The sequence below is a fragment of the Dromaius novaehollandiae genome, chromosome 18, assembly GCF_036370855.1.
Source record: "Dromaius novaehollandiae isolate bDroNov1 chromosome 18, bDroNov1.hap1, whole genome shotgun sequence".
NCBI lineage: Eukaryota > Metazoa > Chordata > Aves > Casuariiformes > Dromaiidae > Dromaius > Dromaius novaehollandiae.
The window spans coordinates 14,237,997-14,252,144 of NC_088115.1; the positions used below are offsets into that span (position 1 = coordinate 14,237,997).

Below are 14,148 nucleotides of genomic sequence, written 5' to 3' on the forward strand. Positions count from 1 at the left end.
ATCTCAGCTGGTGCTCTGTAGGCACTGCTTTAGCTGCACTGATTTGTTCATCTGTTTAGTCTTTACAGCTTGCTGTTATTTTGGATTCCTGTTATAGGTCCGTTTCATATCATAAGGTTCCCAAAGGGGCAGGATTTCTGTGTGGAGGATTGCATTCTGCTCTGCTCCTCACCTTATAGGGTGCAGAACCATCTCTAGAAATTCAGATGGCCTGAAGTCATCAATAAGTGCCTAAATCAACAGCCTAAATGTAATGTCATAAAAAGCAAAATGAAATGCCTAGTAAACTTTTTGAAAGGTCCCAAAGCAGCAGAGGCTCTGAGTAGGGAGAAGGCAGCATTCCTCCCTGGTTCTCACCTGTTTCCAGATACCTGCCTAGCACGAACTGACATGGAATGCTACACGTGACCCTCTGACAGAAAAGGAGACTGTACTTCTTGCATAGACTGGAAGGCTTAACCTTGTTCTCGTGCTAATATTGAAGCGAAAGACTTTCTGTAGAAAAAAATTTGAATGGAATAGAAAATAAGTATCAACTTGGAGCTGTTTATTCTAAAGTGGTATCTCAGTGGGTAATTCCAAGCCAAACCTATGTGCAAATATTTGAAGTACCACTTGAATTTCGAAGGGCTTTTTTTACATGGGAGAATTTCCTGCTTCTTGTTTTTGAAATCCTAGCCTAGGTGTGCATAGGTGACTTCACCCTTCTGCTGTGTGTGTCTGAGTTGCAGACAGGGAAGTAGCTGGGCAAGGAGCAGATTGGCTGTCACCTGTTTCTCAAGATGCCAGCAGTTAGCAAAGCAGACCCTCCGAGTTTGCTCACAGGAACAAGCTGGGGTAAATGTTTAACTTGAGTCTGTGGAGTCTGTGGCTTCTACCTTTCTTTATTATTAACCCAACCCCTGTTTTTCTTTACAGTTGCACAGCTGCTGGCACACAAGAAACAAAAGGACCCTTGAAATAACTTCCTTATGGAGGCATGAACAAAGGTAAAGTACTTTTTATATTGTTTCCATACTTATACATTGGAGAGCAGTTACACATTTCTGTGTTTACTTTTTTGTTAGGGCAGAACAACCTGTCAATAACAAGAGAAGTATTGTGTTACTGTGTCTTTTTTAAACTTAATCACTAGATAGATCCAGCTGATTTCATCCTGATATGACACAAACTGAATAAGTACCTATACACATAGTATGAGTATGCACAGCGAATCCTTTCACTCATTAACGTATACACAGATAAATGCACACTCCTTTCCATCACTCTATTCTGCAGGCTGATAGCCTTATCTTTGTAGCTGTTGTTTTCCTCTTAATTTTCTGTACTGCTGGGGTCTGAAAAGGTCTGCCTCCGCTTCTCCCTGTGGAGAGGCATACCTGTACCATCAAGATCTGCATTTACATCAGTCTGCTAAGCTGCCACAAATGAGCTATACCATTGTTTTGCGTACATTCTGCACCCTTATTGAATTTTTTCTCTTCTCCTGGGTAAACTGTGAATTGGGGAAGAAAAGCTTCTTGGTGAAACAAGCACCCATCAACACAGTACAGAAGTGACTAGGACACTTGTACCACAATTGTTCTGGTTCCTGTGTCAATATAGTTTGAATACTTTTCTTAAACTAATGTTAAATATGTGTATATGCTATGTAGTGGCTTGAAATTGTTTTGCAGAGAGAAGGTTTCACTTGCTCAACTCTGTTTTCTTTTGCTGTGACATAAATTTACAGGGAAAATGATTTAATTGCACTTTAGCCAAAGTAATGCATCAAAGGAAATTTGAATGAAGATCAAAAGAATGGAAATTAAAACAAATTCTTAAACGCTTAAAAAGTACCTGTTCATTGCATTGTCTCTGATTGCATTATTTATGCTAGATAAATATAATGCATTATTTATAAATGATAACATTTTAATAGGAATGTATTATACAAACTTCAGTAAAAAAAAATATCAAATTGTTCCCATTTCCAACTACTCGTTTCACTCCATCTGATGAAGTGGAGCAACAGAAGGGCTATGTCACTGGTTAAATCCGGTAAGTCAGGTGTGAGCTCCCTCCTGCAGTTGATGTAGACAGTGTCTCAGCCCCAATACGTTCCTTAAGAAGACCCCAGTGCAGTCTCCCCTCCGAAATTCTGTGTAAGCATCTGCTGGTCTTTGAGGACAAGCATGTCCAAAACTATTGAGTACCGCTGGAGAGGAGATTTCTACTGGCACTGCAGCTACTCTGTTTGCATATTTATTTATATTACAGTAACATTTGCAGCATGGTAAGTGCTGTCCTCAGAGGAAGACAGTTTCTTTACATTATCTTTCAGCTGTATTGTGAATATGGGCACAGATCCTTGAAAGTATTTGACCTGTAAATACTTAAGAATTTGTGAGCAGAGGTTTATGGTCACATTATGAAATGTAAAAGTGGCAAGATCACTAAGCATTATGAAGACACACCTTCTTCATAGCTCCCAGAAAGAAACTATAAATAGCTGTCTGGGAGTAATTTGCACATTTCTGGTTCTTGCAAGCCTTATTAGATTGCAGTCCGCTTAGGATGACTGAGAGCTCTGGTAGGTGCCCTGGCCTTCTCTCTGTAAGATCGAAGGTATCTGAATTACTGAGTTTTTTTGGTGGGAGTGGAAGTTATGCATATCCATGAATGCAGGCATTTTGGCATATGGACATAAGACTGCATACTATCCCCTGTTTTGATCAGATCCGGCTGTTTATTTAGCCCTGAAGATCACTGTGATCATAAGCAAGGGGTAATAGAGAGATGATAATGTGGCTAACAGATATTTCCTAAACATCGATCACATAGAGCTAGATTCTGTCACTTTACTCCCACTGAAGAATATTGAAATGAATTAGTGGAATAAATTAGTACGTATTGGGAGGATATCAGAATGCAGGCCCAAGTGAGCATGAAAATCTGAATCATAAGAGAGAAAAGTAAATGAGTGGCATTAATTTCAAGAGACTCACTGCATTTTTCAATTGCAACTGGCACCTTGGTTATGAAATAAGTAGGAAGTCAATTGTGAAGCTGTGAACCTGTTTCTACAATGGCTGAATTCAGATTTTGCAGTTCACTGAAAGATTAAGAGATAAACAAGCAAAGCAAACACAACAAAACACAAACCAATTCTCTAAAAGAATGGGAGAATTGGCAAGTAGATAAAGAACCTTGTGTCTGTTCAAAGGTGACCCAGGTCAGCAGAGGATGAATTTGCCTTCTTTTTGTCAGGAGTTTAATGTTTGTTAAGGGTCCATGGATTTCTTTCCATTGCCTGGAGGGTTTTTTTGCAATCTGGCAATACGACAAAGCGTATGTTGGACTTTAAACATATTTGCCTAGCTTGTTCTGGGCGCTACTAAATGCAAATAAAGACCCTGGCATGAAAAGCGGCTGGAGTGCTTTGAAGATGAAGGGCTTTATGAGCAGCCAAGGAGCCAATGGACCACTGAGAGCTAGAATTCTCATAGGACTTGAAGGACGCTATGCCTCTACGTGAAAGCAAACACATCAGAAAGGAATGGGGGCACGGGGGGAGATCTTCATTGCTTTCTCCTGGCTAATTGCTTAGGCCAATAGAGCTGCCTCCGCTCAGCTTCAGAACTGATGGAGTGGTAAAAGAAAAAAGCGGATAACCCGTACTTGAGAGCTGTTCCAGGGGGGAAATGGGAAGTCACTACATTCTATATTGTCTGTATTAGAAGTGGGTAAACTCGAGTTAACTGCTTGAGTTAACTTTTGGCTGTACTGCTGTAACAGAGCCAGCAGCAAGAATCCTATCACAGCAGGGCTTTGGTCCCTGTAGGAGGGTGGTCTTTTTTTTTTTTTTTTTCTTTCTCCCAGTGCAATACCAAAAGTGTTTTGGTCTAGTTTACAGCCAGTTCCAAAACATTCTGGCCCTGTCCCAAAATGGATGATATTAAAGGATAGGAGAGTCTTGTTGCCTTACTACCTCATCTTGCTTCAGAGACGTACACATAGAAAGCAGAGAAAACATCCGTCTCAAGCACCACTGCCTCATCCAGGCTCAGTGGCATTATCCTGACAAGTAAATAGATTAGACTTCACTGGGAAAAGAAGTGCAAAGAAATAACTCCTCTCTGTGATTCACTCCAGCTTTTTACATGCCTCTGACCCACCATATAAACTCTACAGCGAAAGAATCAATTGGCTAGCAGCAATGTGCAGTGTCATGTGTTAAAATGCAGTGATAATCATAAAAATGACAATAACAGTATCCCATGATACGATCAGGGTTCCTTTTTTAGAAACTAATGATGTTAAAATAAATGGAATTATGTTGCTTTTCATTTTTTTTAAGTCAGTAAATTCCAAAAGAGGATTTGCCCCACTTCTACAATGTGCTTAAGGACTTAGAGCACACGATCAAATGCAGATTTATTAGGGGCATGAGGGGTTGGCATACGGCATTCTCTGCTTAAAGCTGCTCGGTGCCTTTTCTTTCTGGTCAATGAGGATTTTTTTCATCTTAATCATTATTCCTGAGACCATATGTGGCCTTGTGTTTTCCAGAGCTTTTTTTTATTACACAGAAAGAGTGATGAACACCCTTTACTATAAATGACAAGGAAAACTAGTGTTATGAATAGGCACTGGAATAGGACTTAGAAGACCTGGACTGGAGAAAATATCAAACTTTTCTAGAGCAAGGTTTTTCCTTCTTTTTATTGACATGGTCAGTGAAAATACTTCCTCTGACTTCAGTAGGTGTTGGCTCAAATGACATTGTCTCTCTGACTCTGCCCCTCTTCTGGCAATTCAGCTCTTGCTGTGCTGTCAGAGCTGGGTAAGATCTCTGAGCTTTGCAGAACAGTCTTTTAGGAAGTCATGTAGTAGAATTCCTCATTTTGGGTCAAAGCATGAAATACCTAAGAAAAGTCTGGAGCACTGGAAGGCAGGAACACTAAATAGATGTTAGGGAAGGGCAGGTAGATTCTGCAGGCTGAACTGTACCTGCGTACCTTTTGTAGCACTCAGAACCAAGCACCCACGCTGTGCTCGATAACACCAGGTCAAGAAGAGAATACTTTTGGTTCGAGCACAAGGAGCAAGCATTCAGTAAGGGCACCTCAGACTTTTACAATACTTCATTTGATAACCTGAATCAATTTCCACTGCTAAGCAAACAAAGCATTATATTATTATTATATTTAGAAACACAGAATAAATAACATACAAAAAAATGAACTGCAGATAAGATGATTTCACATACATTCGAAAGCCACTACTCTACAGAGTACAAAACACTGGCACAGTCCATGCTCTGCAGTATCATACATTATAGATCTTCAAAATTATGCGTTGTAATGTGCAGAAAGATTGGATGGTTTTATCAAAAATGTTTAGCTTGGGGACATCTGTATGTGTACATGGTGTGAGAGTGGTTTGTCTGACAAGAATATTTTTATGGCTCCTGTTTCACAGCCCTTCTTGATGCGGATTTTTTTTATTCTTAATCTGCTCTGCATAATGCTCTGCTTTGTTCAGCACAATGGCATGGATGTTGCCAAATATAAATGAAGCACTCTATTGGAGGAAGAGAAATCCAGTTTTTTAAGTAAACTTTTCCACCAGTGTTTAGAAATTTCCTCTCAGTAGAAGCAGCAGCATTTCTTTTCAATGTTTCTTCTGGCCAGCTATCAATGTTTTAAGTATATAACACAGAAAACTGAGATACTATGTAGGTCCCGATTTTGAACTGCAGCTTAAAAGTTTACATCTTTGCTAGACAATTTCTTACCTGAAAAATAAGCAAATTATTTGGAGTCATAGGAGACTATTAGATTCCAGGTATTATTTGTTAAGACAGCTTTGTTTTCTCCCTCCAAAAAGGAGCTTGAAGAAATGAACAAACGTGCAGTGAACTAAGTTCATTTATTTGGTTGGCAGATTTTTTTGCAGTAGTGGAATTTGAAACCGAATTGGCCAAAAATGGAATTACTAATGTTCAAGAGAATGGCAGAGATGTTTGACAAATCAAGCTCTAACCTTCATTGACCTAAAGGGTAGTTTTATCTAAATTGTCAGATCAGATCCACAGATTGCATGCTTGCTTAGTTTTCTTCTGGCATAGTTCTCTGAGAAGAGAGCAAAAGCAGTACTTTACTGAAAATAAATTTTAGAAAATCATCTTTGTTAATCTGAAAGCAAAAAGCACCTTTTCTATTTATTCTATTAGTGCTGATGAAAGGTCTTAGCAAAACAAAATTCAGAAAAAGAAATTGCTTGTTTGGGACTTTGGCATATTTTCAAAATTCAGAAACTTTCACCTTGTCTTTTGTTCCTAGATCAAATTCAGAAAATCCTCTTAGATTAATTTGTTTTCCAGCACAAAATCATATGAAACCTAAAATGAGAAAAAGGCTTTTTTTCTCCCTCTCCGTTCTTCCCTCTCCGCCGCGGAAGAATGCGATAATCGCGTTCAGCCTGAGTGGGCTGCACGCAGCCGGCCCCGGCTTACGGACGCGGTCTCAGGTCGTCTGCTCGCGCCGGCGGCTGGGACAGGGGTGTCGCCAAGCTGGAGCCGAGCCCCCGGGGAGCAGGGGGGGCCGACGAGCGGCCGAGCAGCCCGGCGCCCCCCTGCGCGGGGCGGCGGCGCTCGGGGCGGCGGGGCCGGCGTGGTGCTGAACGGATAGCGCCGGGCCGGGGCGCGGGGGCTGCCGCCGCGCTGCTCCGCGCCGCCCCTCCCTGCCAGCCCCCTCCGCGGCTGCGGAGCTATTCTGCGAATGAGGAGGAAAGGCGAGGCTGTGACAGAGTGCGCCTGCAGCGCTTTCTAGAAAGAAAGTTGTCGAAAACAATATTCCTGCCCCAAAGTCCTGCTTGATTTACTCTGCGGAACTTAATTTCTCCGACCCAGTGACATTTTAAGTATTACAGTAGTACTTACGGCCACCAGTCATGGTCTGTTGTGCTACTTTACCAACACAGAACAAAGACTCAGTCTCCAGCCCGAATTGCTTACAGCTTAATTAGGTATGACACATTACTTCTTATGCTAAACTGCTGCAGGGGGATGTTGTGTACTGTTAAACAGCTGCTGCGTTCTGCCTGAGAGGGAAATCTATTTATGGGTTGTATTTTACGTTGTAAAGTTTGTGGCTATGCTTTGGAAACAGCAATGCTATAGAACCATGCTGAATTATTAAGAATGTTCAGTCACACAAGATAATAACCATAAAATAAGGGGTCAGCCACTGGCTGGCCCCATGTGGTTGGTGTACAGGGACGGAAAGTGTAGGTCATCTTGAGTGCAAGAGCTACTGCTGAGGAGCAATACCTAAGTGGTCAGAGACCATTAAAAATTACCCTCTGGCCTATGGAATTGGCTGGATCCAGACAGCTCAAAAATAATGTAACCCCACTGGAGAGACTGTACTTATGCAATGAGGAGCTCTGGGAAGGATTTCCTGACTCACCCAGGGATCTAGAAATGCAAATGTTAGTGAAAATTAAGACTTTTGCTTCCTCGGGTACTTTGGAAAAAAAATGACATACTGATTCTCAGTAACATCATAAGACCTAGGGGTTAGCTATTCAGCTGGTAAGGGCTGGGATATTTCTATTTATCAGGTGTCCCATTTGAGTTCTTCTGCAAGAACTGAATATTTAGGATTTCCATAGCAACATATTTCTGAACCCGTATTACAGTCAGACTGGCGCGTGTCAACTGATACAGGGATGCAGAAGGTAGTGACTGAATTTATTCAAGCAATCACATTCTCTTTTCCAAGGCTAATGCACATGAATTCTGCGTTAGCGAACTGAATTGACAGGGATTCCATCTCAATGAACATGTATAATGTTCCAGCCCAGGAGAATAGCATTTAATTGATGAGTGGGATTATATTTACATAGCAATTATAGCAAAGTCAAGGTTGGCTTTATATGAAAGACTGTTTGCTGTAATATCTTGCTGTTTGGTTGTCCAGGAAAGCTGTTCCTTTGTGGGTAAGAAATAAATCCGACTAAATGCACTCAGCTTTTACATGTACTTCTTTTCATATTCTGCAAATAGACACTTCATGAAGGCAACACTATAGTCACATTGTGGTTGCCTTAGATACATACATTCATTTACTCCATTATAACTTAGATGCTGATTGTTTAACTGCACAAGTATTAATAGTTATTCACTGTTATCCTCAAATGGCTGTTTGGTGGCTAATGTAAAATTAATAAGAGATCATTCTAAATACCATATAAGTCAATGGGCATCTTTCTCCTCATTTCATTCAGAGCTGGAATTAGCTATCCCCATTGCGGTAATACATCAGTGCTCCCAAATATTAATTGTTTGTCCTCAAGACACCTCTGCAAGGTAGGGTAATGCTATTGACTCTATTTCACAAATGAGAAGCTGGGCAGCAAGGTTTCCTCTGATTCATCCAGCAAATGCACATAGAGGTCCTGACCCTGATCATCCCTTTGGTCTGGATTTCCTTCCATGGATAGCAGGATGTGGAGAGAGGAGTGGTGCATGCCTGAGTTTGCTCCAACATGGGGTTGGACTGGGGGGCAGAGGAGCAGCTGGACTTGGGAGCTAGGAAGCAATTTCACATCCCGTAGTTCTGTGTGGTCGGAGAGACTGACAACTGTATTCACGTCTTCTTTTGGTACTTAGCATGGAGTTAGGTTCTACGGATGGCTCTAGAAACAAGAGGGTGGTGAGGAATAAAAACCATCTATTGTCCATGATATCAAAAAGGAGAATATGCATGACACCTTTGCTAGGCCATCTGAACACAGTCCCTGTAGACATCGAGAAGAAGGACGAGCTGTACTTAGAAGCCTGACTGAAATACCGTACTCCTCTTTCTCCTTTGACTGTACAGAGAGCCAGCACCTGGCATCCTCAAATTCCCGAGTGGTTAGAAGTGCTCATCGTTCTCTTCAATTCTGACACCAGACCATGTGTTTTGAGTCCATCTTTGGTGCTTCAATGGGAGGTCAGAGGATATCCCTAAGTGGCTGGCCTAGGGGCATACTGTAGCAGGGAAATAGACTTAGTCTCTTGAGCCTTCTACTACAAAAACACTTTTCTTCTCTTAATCTGGGCATTCACTGTTGTCAGTCTTATTGCCATGGAAATTGTCTCTGTAGCTGGTGTTAGAATTACCTTGTTGACATCATTAGTAAAGCATATAATAGATAGCTGAACTACTCATATATTTATCTTTAGATCAACAGCTATTGAGACTCCAGGGGCAAATTAGAAAAACTGTAGACTCTTTATTAGTAGAGCTTAATTTAACTGTATTTAAACTTCATTAAGGAATTAAAAAAATGACCTTTCTTAATGTACTCTTTCTATATAAAGTATGAAATAAGGATATTGGATTAGTTTGATCCTGGTTCTTATTATATACACACAGTAGATGAGAATGCAAAAAATCCCTCATTGAGTTAGGTACTGTTGGATGTCAAATCAAAGACCAGGTGTTCCACAAGCCCATTTCCTTTCTTCAGTGTTTTATGTTTCCCAGCCCTGTAATTCCCCCCGGGAAACCAGAAGAAATGTTAATTTCTTACCCCTCCCCGCCTCCATTAAAGTAACAGCTCTGGTCATTTGAACAATCAAGCACATGTTCTTACACTGTCTGCACCTTATGCTATCCATAAATGGTGATGTGGTAAGAAAAACTATAGAGGAAAGGAAAGGAAATGACATTAACCTTTTCCATCTGATAAATAAGGGCTCTATTCAGCTGCAATAATCCACATCCTTCCCTAGAGATCCAGTTAATTTAATACCTAAGGGCTCAGTTCATTTAAAATTATTTCCACACTGGCCAGCTGATTTCTTGGTGAATTATTCAGTCCCCAGACTGAAATATTCTCCCTATGCAATAGCCTATGTGAAAGGGCTAGAGCCCTGCCATAGCTCCCAATAGCGTGGATATCCTGTTAGAGTTGCCAAAGGATCTGAGACATCCACAGAGCTTCTCTCCTATCTATGTCCACTAATTCCAGGGGGAACTTCTGTACTGACTTCCAAGGAACCACCAAATTGGAAGCACAGAAGATAGCTTACCTTGTCCCATTTGCTGCTCTTTTCTGCAAGGAACTTCTCACCTCCCTATCAAACTTTATGCACCTGCAGTTTATAGATGATAAAAAGAAAGACTGAGCTTTGAATGGGTGGAAACTGGGAGCAAAAGACTCCAGCCAGTGTAAAAAAAGGCAGCCTGGATTATGCAGGTATATATAAGGTTAAAAGTTTTTGGGGTTTGAGGTAATGGACATGGATCAATGACCCCTACATTCTTGCTTGGGTGACCCACGCTCTCGAAGGCTAAAAACTGGGAATTCAAAGGCTTTTTCTTTTTCTTTCTTTATCCCTTTGCAATACATAGATGGCTCCAGTGTGATTAGTGTCTGCTCAGACCTACCTGCCCGAGGAACCCGCAAAAACAAAGGACTGTTTGTTTGCATTGAGGCAGATGTTTTCAAAGCAGCACGGAGGAGCAGGGCATACAAGATCCGATTGCAAATCAGTGGGAAACAGTAATCTAAAATCACTAGCAGTGTTTGAAAATCAGATTTATTACATTAGTTGTATTGATCCATAGCCCATTGAAAGCCATGGGAATCTTATCATTGGCATCAAGAAGTTTTGGATTAGGTTCCTAGATTAGGAGACATGTTCCTTCCTCTTTTTTTTCAAAGGGAGTGTAAGTAAATGACTATAATAAACTGAAGTTGTGTGCAATTTTGCAACCTTTCTGATGCTGTAATAAGCTGTGCTCTGAGGGTTCATTATTAGACTGTCTTGAAACTTGCTAGTTAAACAGGAAAAACAAGAAATCTGACCTCACTGTAGTACTTAATTGAAGTGCATTTATTGACTGATTTTAAGCTCTCATGGCAACTCTGTTAAGAGCTATGGGCCAGCTCTTAGCTCATATGGACTCCTTAGCCTGTGGGGTGGACACAACCTAGTACAATGGGGTAGAGAGGCTGTACAAATGCTCCACAGAAACATGTGTCCCACTCCAGGCTTGCATTGCAGGGTTGGATGAAGATTGAGCTGTAAGACTGAGCTCCAACTGTAGCTGGAGATTGGCACGTTCTCCCTTTTTGCCATGCCATTCAGCTGCCTTCCCCCCGCCCAGGAGCCCAGGGCCAGCCAGCCCGTGAGGTGTCAATAAGCCAGAGGTAAAGCAGGAGTGTTGTGCTGACCTTAAGTTTGCGTTCCTGGCACCGTGGTGTTGGAGCAGGAAACAGGGGTCAGCAGAGACGATTAACGTCCTTGGATCTCCCCTGCCTCCTTTAGGAATTCTGCATGTTGCAAATCTTCAGAAGGATCTGGATCTCGGGCCCCGTAACACTGCAGAGGGAGGACTGCAAATACTCTCATATGAGAGTGCCAAAGCAAGCGGCAGCTGGATCCCTCTACTAGTAAATCTACCTTTGATACTGTAATGCTGAAACTCGTGAATTATGGACATGCTTAATGTTAATACATTATTATCCCCATCTCATCTGTATTAGAAATTAAAGCAGAAACATGAAGACCATTACCATGTTACAACGTTAGGAACAGTTTCTCACTTCATACAGCCACTCAGCAGGCACTGGTGCATTCAGCTATGATTCATTATCACTGAACTTCGGTGCTGGATGTGACCAGTTTTGTCTGGATTCAGTTAGCCTGTTCCACTGGCAGAAAAGACTTCCGAGCATTTGTTATCTCCCTGGAAATCTTAAGTAGGGAGCTGAACGTGATTGAGAACGGTTGCCTGATACAAGAGGCAGAAAGAAAATGCTTTCCGAAGGTAATTGAGGGGTGGAATGGAAATCAGTCTTGGAATAAACGGGCATAATCTTCCCCACAGAATAACAAATATTGCAGAAGCTTAGGTAGTGAGATATGGAAATGGGCAATCTGGTATATAATATGATACTGATTTCGTGTGATACCCAGTGAATTCACCTATAATGTAGTTCACCATAACGTTACATTAAACTTGCTATTTTTTCCCCCAAAGTTTTGGAACACGTGTGGCTTTGCTGAGCTCTTGCTTATCAGCCTATGAATACTGTAATGTTAGCCATGGTGACGCAGGTAGATGAAGTCTATGAAGCTTCGTTATAAACCAGCCGCACATCTGACCCAGAGCATATATGGATTCTATTCAAGGAGTCTGTGGTGCAGATTTGTGCAGATGACTGTCACTAGTCTACTGTTCGTTCACTGGAAACAGCGGGGTAAGGAAGAGACGGCTACTCTGCAGAGGACAGGCCATGGAAATCGCAAGATTCCTGCCAAAGCTGCCACCTTTAAAAAAAGCTAAAAACTATTAAAGCACAAAAGAAACAAAAAAGAGTAAGATCACTTGCCCTGGCCTTATCTTGGATATAACGCTCTCTAATGGGCTGTGTTAAAAGATCCTATAGTAGCAGGAGTGTCCAGGAACACATTATGTCCAGGTGAGCCAGAACACCTGTGAAGGCCTATGGAAACACACGCCTGACAGCGTTGCTCTGTATATCACCCGTATTAAACTGACCTCACCTTTGTGGCCACTGTAGTCTGCTAGAGATCTCTCCTAGCTTTTTTTGAGAGATCTGGCAGGGACTGCTGTCACATTTCAGGTGACAGTGACAGAAAACCAGCTGCTCTCCGTGCAACCAAGTCAGAGGAGAGGAGCTTAAAATAACCTGCTTCTTATTGTAAGTGAAGGCAGGCCAGCAGCAGCCGAGGACTCCGGGAGAAAAATGAGGACTTCAGACATCCACTGGTGGCTTTATTATACACAGTATTTGTGGGATGCAAGGATAAATTCCAAGGACCAAAGACATTTGTGCTGCATATAAAAAGCCCTTTCTACTTGTACAAAAATCTTGTGAAGGCTGCCTGAAAAGGGGCTATAATTATCTGTTGCATCAGTTATCAGAGAAATGAGGAACTAAGGCAAATAGATTTGGGGTCAATTTAGTTCCTGATGTAACTACTCTGGTTGCTTCATATTTACTGCAAAGAATACCTTGAGCAAAAAATTCTAAAAATTGCTGGGCTCCCAGATGTGGTATATTTCTCGTCAGTTCTAATGTGCTGAAAGGATGGGATTTTCTATGAACTTTTCCCAAACAGTCTTGCATTTTTTTCTCTCTTTGAGAGGGGAGGAGTTGTGCCTAAAAAAACAAACCCAACCTGTCGTTCTCAGCCCTGCCAACCTGTCAGTCCAGCCATGCAAGAGAAAGAGAAAGGGAGAGAGACAGAGAAAAAGAAAGGAGGGAATGGAACAGGGATTCTTTTAGATCTCAGCAGACATTAAGGTAAAGTGCTGTTTCTCATTTCCTCAATTATATTTCTCTCTGTGTGTATATGTAAATAGAAATTCTGTTACCTTAGAGAGTTTTAAGCTAACTAAGCAACCTGTACGGGGATAAATTGTTTATCTTGTTCAACTGGAAGTGTGTTTTGAGTTGTAACCTGGCAGCTTGTTAATTACTGTTTGGAAAACACAGTCCTCTGTAACACTGGAATTCAAAAGGAGAGTTCAGGTTCACTTGAATATTAAAAACAGGCAGAACTGTAACATTAACAATCATGTCTGTATGAATACATGCTTTGGGAAGGATATTAAGCCTTGTAATTTCAATGCTGAAGCCAGCCTCTAATTATGGAAGATCAGGACAAGAACATGTATGAGAAGAGAAATTCTTCCAGAGCTGCCTATTGCAGGGCTCTCGCATCTTCTGGAGCATTTGGTATTAGCCACTGGTGGAGACAGGATACAGGACTAGACAGACTGTGGGTCTGATCCAGTTTGGCAATTCCTACATTCCTCCGTTCCTGTCTGTCCATTTCTGGTGGGGTTTATCCAATTTGTCATTAGCAGAGGAGGAACAAAGCTAAGGTGCAGCAAAATTGACCGCATGAATTCTTGAGTTAGGAGAGCAGAGCAGCAGAGGCGCTTTTAGCTCATACCAGAGGAAATTGAAGGTTACAGACTGTGAGAAATGTTGGCTGAAATGAATGTGAGTCAGAAGAATTGTTCTGTCCCAAGGTTTGCCTTATGAATCTGGTCTAGGCAACCAGTTTGTTGGAACTCTTGTAGTAGAGGGGGGCCTGGCAGCGAAGGCCTGAAATATAGGAATGGACAC

General features: G+C 41.6%; 1 protein-coding gene across 2 annotated transcripts in view; it reads left to right on the plus strand.

The window, feature by feature from the left end:
- The first annotated feature begins 735 nt into the window (after nt 1-735).
- The window catches only part of KCNJ16 (potassium inwardly rectifying channel subfamily J member 16), a 35,024-nt gene continuing 21,611 nt past the window's right edge, over nt 736-14,148 (plus strand). Inside the window, exons 1-3 of one of the 2 annotated variants that reach the window (XM_026099042.2) lie at nt 736-837; nt 919-989; nt 13,206-13,317. The gene's annotated coding sequence lies outside the window, so the exon portion shown is untranslated. The remainder of the gene's footprint in view (nt 838-918; nt 990-13,205; nt 13,318-14,148) is intronic. The other variant, XM_026099043.2, reaches the window with a different exon arrangement.